Source organism: Pseudophryne corroboree, chromosome 6 (genome assembly GCF_028390025.1).
Source record: "Pseudophryne corroboree isolate aPseCor3 chromosome 6, aPseCor3.hap2, whole genome shotgun sequence".
NCBI classification, from domain to species: Eukaryota; Metazoa; Chordata; class Amphibia; order Anura; family Myobatrachidae; genus Pseudophryne; species Pseudophryne corroboree.
This window is the reverse complement of record NC_086449.1, coordinates 820,167,184-820,174,336: the sequence shown is the minus strand read 5'-3', so window position 1 is coordinate 820,174,336 and position 7,153 is coordinate 820,167,184.

Sequence of the window (7,153 nt, the reverse complement as noted above, 5' to 3'; positions counted from 1 at the left end):
ACTTCAGTATGTAACAGTGTCACTCTGTTGAATATATATGTGAGCAATTCCACTATATAGCTGTGTGAGCTATGGATAGATAGATAGATAGATAGATAGATAGATAGATAGATAGATAGATAGATAGACAGAGTCTTATTTATATATAATCTTTTATTTGTAAATATATTCTGAATTTCTCTTACGTCCTAGAGGATGCTGGGGACTCCGTAAGGACCATGGGGTATAGACTGGCTCCGCAGGAGACATGGGCACTCTAAGACTTCAGATCATGGGTGTTAACTGGCTCCTCCCTCTATGCCCCTCCTCCAGACCTCAGTTAGATCCTGTGCCCAAAGGAGACTGGGTGCACTACAGGGGAGCTCTCCTGAGTTTCTCTGAAAAAAAAGAATTTTGTTAGGTTTTTTATTTTCAGGGAGCACTGCTGGCAACAGGCTCCCTGCTTCGTGGGACTGAGGGGAGAGAAGCAGACCTACTTAAATGATAGGCTCTGCTTCTTAGGCTACTGGACACCATTAGCTCCAGAAGGTCGGAACGCAGGTCTCACCCTCGCCGTTCGTCCCGGAGCCGCGCCGCCGTCCTCCTCACAGAGCCGGAAGATAGAAGCCGGGTAAGTATATGAAGTAAGAAGACGTCAAAGGCGGCAGAAGACTTCAGTTCTTCAAAGAGGTACTGCGCAGCGGTCGCGCTGCGCGACATTGCTCACACACACACACACACAAGGCACAGCAGGGTGCAGGGCGCAGGGGGGGTGCCCTGGGCAGCAATAATTACCTCACATAAAGCTGGCACCATTATTAGATACTGCGGAGGCAGTATATTATAAAACCTCCACCAGTATAAAAAAATGAACGGGACCGAAGTCCGCCGTCGAGGGGGCGGGGCTTGATCCTCCAGCACTAACCAGTGCCATTTTCTCCACAGCTAGCTGCAGAGAAGCTGCTCCCGGACTCTCCCCTGCTGAACAAGTAACAGGGGGGAAAAAAACGAAGGGGGGGGGCACATTTATTTGGCGCCGACACCTGATTGGTTGGACATGTGGAATGTTTTAAATGCTAATGTGACCTTATTACATAAGAGATTAGACAAAGCAGAGTCCAAGGAAAAAGCAGGGAGTCAATCCATGGCTTTGACTGTGTCACAAGGCCCTTCAGGGTCCCATAAACGTCCCTTTTCCCAGATAGCAGACACTGATACCGACACGGATTCCGACTCCAGTGTCAACTATGATGATGCAAGGTTGCACCCAAGGGTGGCCAAGAGTATTCAATATATGATTATTGCAATAAAATATGTTTTGCATATCACAGAGGACCCCTCTGTCCCTGACACGAGGGTCTGCATGTTTAAGGAAAAGAAACCTGAGGTAACGTTTCCCCCATCTCATGAGCTGAAAGCTTTATTTGAAAAAGCTCGGGAAACTCCAGACAAGAGACTGCAGGTTCCCAAGAGAATTATTATGGCGTATCCTTTCCCCTCACAGGACAGGTTACGGTGAGAATCCTCGCCCACGGTGGACAAGGCATTGACGCGCTTGTCCAAAAAGGTTGCACTACTGACCCCGGACACGGCATCCCTCAAGAATCCTGTGGATCGCAGACAAGAAACTACCTTAAAATCAATTTATACGACTACGGGTGCCCTGCTCAGACCGGCAGTAGCGTCGGCATGGGTGGGTAGCGCAATTGCTGCGTGGGCAGATAACTTGTCATCTGACATTGACACCCTCGATAAAGATAGTATTTTGTTGACCTTGGGTCACATTAAGGATGCAGCGTTATATATGAGAGAGGCTGCGAGAGATATTGGGCTGTTGGGTTCAAGAGCCAATGCCATGGCAGTTTCTGCTAGACGGTCCCTGTGAACCCGTCAATGGACAGGTGATGCTGATTCAAAGAGACATATGGAGGCTTTGCCTTACAAAGGTGAAGTTTTATTTGAGGAGGGCCTCGCGGACCTGGTTTCCACAGCTACCGCGTGTAAATCTTCTTTTTTGCCTTACGTTCCCCCACAGCAAAAGAAAACACCTCAATACCAGATGCAGTCCTTTCGGTCGCATAAGTTCAGAAAGGGTCGGGGCTCTTCCTTCCTCGCCAGAGGTAGAGGTAGAGGGAAAAGAACACCAGCTACGGCTAGTTCCCAGGAACAAAAGTCCTCCCCAGCCTCTACAAAATCCACCGCATGATGCTGGGGCTCCACTGAGGGAGCCCGCGTTGGTGGGGGCACGTCTTCGGCTCTTCAGCCAGGTCTGGTTTCAGCTGGATTTGGATCCTTGGGCGGTCGAAATTGTATCCCAAGGCTACAAACTGGAGTTCGAAGAGGTGCCTCCACACCGATTTTTCAAATCAGCCTTGCCAGCTTCTCCCCCAGAGAGGGCAATAGTGTCAGCTGCCATACAAAAGCTGTGTCAACAGCAGGTAATTATCAAGGTTCCCCTAATGCAACAGGGGAAGGGGTTTTATTCAACCCTATTTGTGGTCCCGAAGTCGGATGGCTTCGTCAGACCAATTCTGAATCTAAAATCCCTGAACCTATATTTGAAAAGGTTCAAATTCAAGATGGAGTCTCTCTGGGCAGTGATCTCCAGCCTGGAAGGGGGGGATTTTATGGTGTCACTAGACATAAAGGATGCATACCTTCATGTCCCCATATATCCGCCTCATCAGGCGTACCTGAGATTCGCGGTACAGGATTGTCATTACCAGTTTCAGACGTTGCCGCTTGGGCTTTCCACGGCCCCGAGAATTTTCACCAAGGTAATGGCGGAAGTGATGGTGCTCCTGCGCAAGCAAGGAGTCACAATTATCCCATACTTGGACAATCTCCTGATAAAGGCAAGATTAAGAGATCAGTTACTGATAAGCGTGTCTCTCTCCCTCAGAGTACTACAACAGCACGGCTGGATTCTAAATCTACCAAAGTCGCAGTTGGTTCCGACAACTCGGCTGTCATTTTTGGGCATGGTTCTGGACACGGAAAAAAAGAGTGTTTTTCTCCCAACGGAAAAAGCCCAGGAACTCCAGAACATGGTCAAGGACCTGCTAAAACCAAAAAGTGTGTCAGTTCATCAATGCACTCGTCAGTGGCGGAAGTCTGGGAGGCAATGGAGTCGAATGCCGCCGGGCTCCAGTAATGAAGGGGGCACCTTCTCCATTGCCTCCGACAGTGTGGTTGTCCGCCCGTGGCTCCCGTCTTCCAAATGACACCCTGGCTCCCGCCACCTGAGAAGTGCGGCTGCCCGGCTCCAGGATGATGATACCGCAACGCTTCAGCTCCCGCCCCCCATAGCGCAGCTACCCGGCTTCAGCCTGATGACATCACGGCTGGCCGGCTCCCGCCCCACAGTGCCATTACCTACCCGGCTCCGGCTCCTGCACCACCACAGCACAGCTTCCCGGCTTCAGCTCCAGCCACACAACGCCGCTGCCCAGCTCCTGCATGCTTACACTGAGGCAGGTGAGAAGAGGTATCTTATGCAGGAAAGTGTCAGGGTGGGGGACAGTGTGTGTGACAATGTGTGTGTGTGTGTGTGTGTGTGTGTATTTGTATAGATGTGTATGTGACTGTATGTATATATGTGGCTATGTGTGTGTATATATGTGGCTATGTGTGTATAAGTGGTATAATGTGTGTGTGTATGTGTGTGTGTGTGTGTATATGCTGTGTGTGTATATGTGGTTGGGTGTATGCGTGTATATGTGGTTGTGAGTGTATACCTGGACTGGGCCGCGGGGGGGGGGGGGGCAATATAAACTTTTTCGCCTCCGAGCGTATTACAATAACTTACGCCCCTGGCACTCGTGTATTGGGAAAGATGGTGGCGGCCTACGAGGCCATTCCGTTCGGCAGGTTCCATGCGAGAACTTTTCAGTGGGACCTTCTGGACAAGTGGTCAGGGTCCCATCTACACATGCATCAGAGAATAAGCCTGTTCCCCAGGGCCAGGGTATCTCTCCTGTGGTGGCTTCAGAGTGCTCACCTTCTAGAGGGTCGCAGGTTCGGCATTCAAGATTGGGTTCTTGTGACCACGGACGCGAGCCTCTGATGATGGGGAGCAGTCACACAAGGAAGAAATTTTCAGGGAATATGGTCAAGCCAGGAGGCTTGTCTACACATCAATGTACTGGAATTAAGGGCCATATACAACGGCCTACAACAAGCGGAGAATCTTCTTAGCATCCTACCCGTTCTGATTCAGTCAGACAACGTCACAGCCGTGGTGCATGTAAACCGCCAAGGCGGGACAAGGAGCAGAGCAGCAATGGCAGAAGCCACCAGGATTCTTCGCTGGGCGGAAAATCATGTAAGCGCTCTGTCAGCGGTCTTCATTCCGGGAGTAGACAACTGGGAAGCAGACTTCCCCAGCAGACACGATCTCCATTCAGGAGAGTGGGGACTTCATCAAGAGGTCTTTGCAGAGGTAACAAGTCGTTGGGGACTTCCCCCAAATAGACATGATGGCGTCACGCCTCAAGAAAAAGCTTCGGAAGTATTGTTCCAGGTCGAGGGACCCTCAGGCAGTGGCGGTGGACGCCCTGGTGACACCGTGGGTGTTTCAGTCGGTCTATGTGTTCCCTCCACTTCCACTCATCTCAAAAATATTGAGAATCATAAGACGAACAAGAGTGCAGACAATACTCATCGTTCCAGATTGGCCTCGAAGGGCCTGGTATTCAGATCTTCAGGAAATGCTCACAGAAGATCCGTGGCCTCTTCCTCCCAGGGAGGACCTGTTGCAACAGGTGCCCTGTGTGTTCCAAGACTTACCGCGGTTACGTTTGACGGCATGGCGGTTGAACACCAAATCCTAGCTAGGAAAGATATTCCGGGGGAAGTCATCCCTACTCTAATCAAAGCTAGGAAGGAGGTAACGGCGAAGCATTATCACCGTATCTGGAGGAAATATGTATCTTGGAGTGAAGCCAAGAATGCTCCTACGGAAGATTTTCAGCTGGGTCGTTTTCTCCACATTCTACAGACAGGAGTGGATATGGGCCTAAAGTTAGGCTCCATTAAGGTGCAGATTTCGGCCTTATCTATATTCTTTCAGTAGGAATTGGCTTCTCTCCCAGAAGTCCAGACTTTTGTAAAGGGAATGCTACACATCCAACCTCCTTTTGTGCCCCCAGTGGCACCGTGGGACCTTAATGTGGTGTTACAGTTCCTTAAATCACACTGGTTTGAACCACTTCAAACGGTGGAATAAAATTTTCTCACTTGGAAGGTGGTCATGTTATTTGCCTTGGCATCTGCGAAGCGGGTGTCCGAATTGGCGGCTTTGTCTCACAAGAGCCCCTATTTGATTTTCCATTTGGATCGAGCAGAATTGAGAACTCGTCCTCAGTTTCTACCTAAGGTGGTTTCGTCTTTTCATATGAACCAACCTATTGTGGTGCCTGTGGCTACGGGTGACTTGGAGGATTCCAAGTCCCTTGATGTAGTCAGGGCCTTAAAATTGTATGTAGCTAGGACGGCTCGGGTTAGGAAAACAGAGGCACTGTTTGTCCTGTATGCAGCCAACAAGGTTGGCGCTCCTGCTTCTAAGCAGACTATTGCTCGCTGGATCTGTAACACGATTCAGCAGGCTCATTCTACGGCTGGATTGCCGTTACCAAATTCTGTAAAGGCCCATTCCACTAGGAAGGTGGGCTCTTCTTGGGCGGCTGCCCGAGGCGTCTCGGCATTACAGCTTTGCCGAGCAGCTACTTGGTCGGGTTCAAACACTTTTGCAAAATTCTACAAGTTTGATACCCTGGCTGATGAGGACCTCATGTTTGCTCAATCGGTGCTGCAGAGTCATCCGCACTCTCCCGCCCGGTCTGGAGCTTTGGTATAATCCCCATGGTCCTTACTGAGTCCCCAGCATCCTCTAGGACGTAAGAGGATGCTGACGTAAATCTTTTTCTCCTAGTCCGTAGAGGATGCTGGGCGCCCGTCCCAGTGCGGACAAATTCTGCAAGGCTTGTATATAGTTGTTGCTTACATAAGGGTTATATTACAGTTGAGATCAGTCTCTGACTGATGCTGTTTTTGTTCATGCTGTTAACTGGTTTAGTATATACCATGTTGTACGGTGTGTATGGTGTGGGCTGGTATGATTAACAAAAAACCTTTCCTCGTACTGTCCGTCTCCTCTGGGCACAGTTCTTTAACTGACGTCTGGAGGAGGGGCATAGAGGGAGGAGCCAGTTCACACCCATCTAAAGTCTTAGAGTGCCCATGTCTCCTGCGGAACCCGTCTATACCCCATGGTCCTTACGGAATCCCCAGCATCCTCTATGGACTAGGAGAAAAAGATTTACCGGTAGGTTTAAAATCTTATTATTTATTTCTCTAACGTCCTAGTGGATGCTGGGAACTCCGTAAGGACCATGGGGAATAGCGGGCTCCGAAGGAGGCTGGGCACTCTAGAAAGATCTTAGACTACCTGGTGTGCACTGGCTCCTCCCACTATGACCCTCCTCCAAGCCTCAGTTAGATTTCGTGCCCGGCCGAGGTTGGATGCACACTAGGGGCTCTCCTGAGCTCTTAGAAAGTAATAGTCTTAGATTTTTTTTTATTTTCAGTGAGACCTGCTGGCAACAGGCTCACTGCAGCGAGGGACTAAGGGGAGAAGAAGCGAACTCGCCTGCTTGCAGCCGGATTGGGCTTCTTAGGCTACTGGACACCATTAGCTCCAGAGGGATCGACCGCAGGCCCAGTCCTTGGTGTTCGGTCCCGGAGCCGCGCCGCCGTCCCCCTTACAGAGCCAGAAGCAAGAAGATGGTCCGGAAAATCGGCGGCATGAAGACTCTGTCTTCACCAAGGTAGCGCACAGCACTGCAGCTGTGCGCCATTGCTCCTCTCACACACTTCACACTCCGGTCACTGAGGGTGCAGGGCGCTGGGGGGGGCGCCCTGAGGCAGCAATAAAAACACCTTGGCTGGCTAAAATACCTCAATATATGGCCCCAGGGGCTATATATGAGGTAAATACCCCTGCCAGAATTCCATAAAAAACGGGAGAATAGGCCGCGAAAAAGGGGCGGAGCCTATCTCCTCAGCACACTGGCGCCATTTTCCCTCACAGCTCCGCTGGAAGGAAGCTCCCTAGCTCTCCCCTGCAGTCTACAAAGGGTTAATAAAGAGAGGGGGGGCACTAAATTTAGGCGCA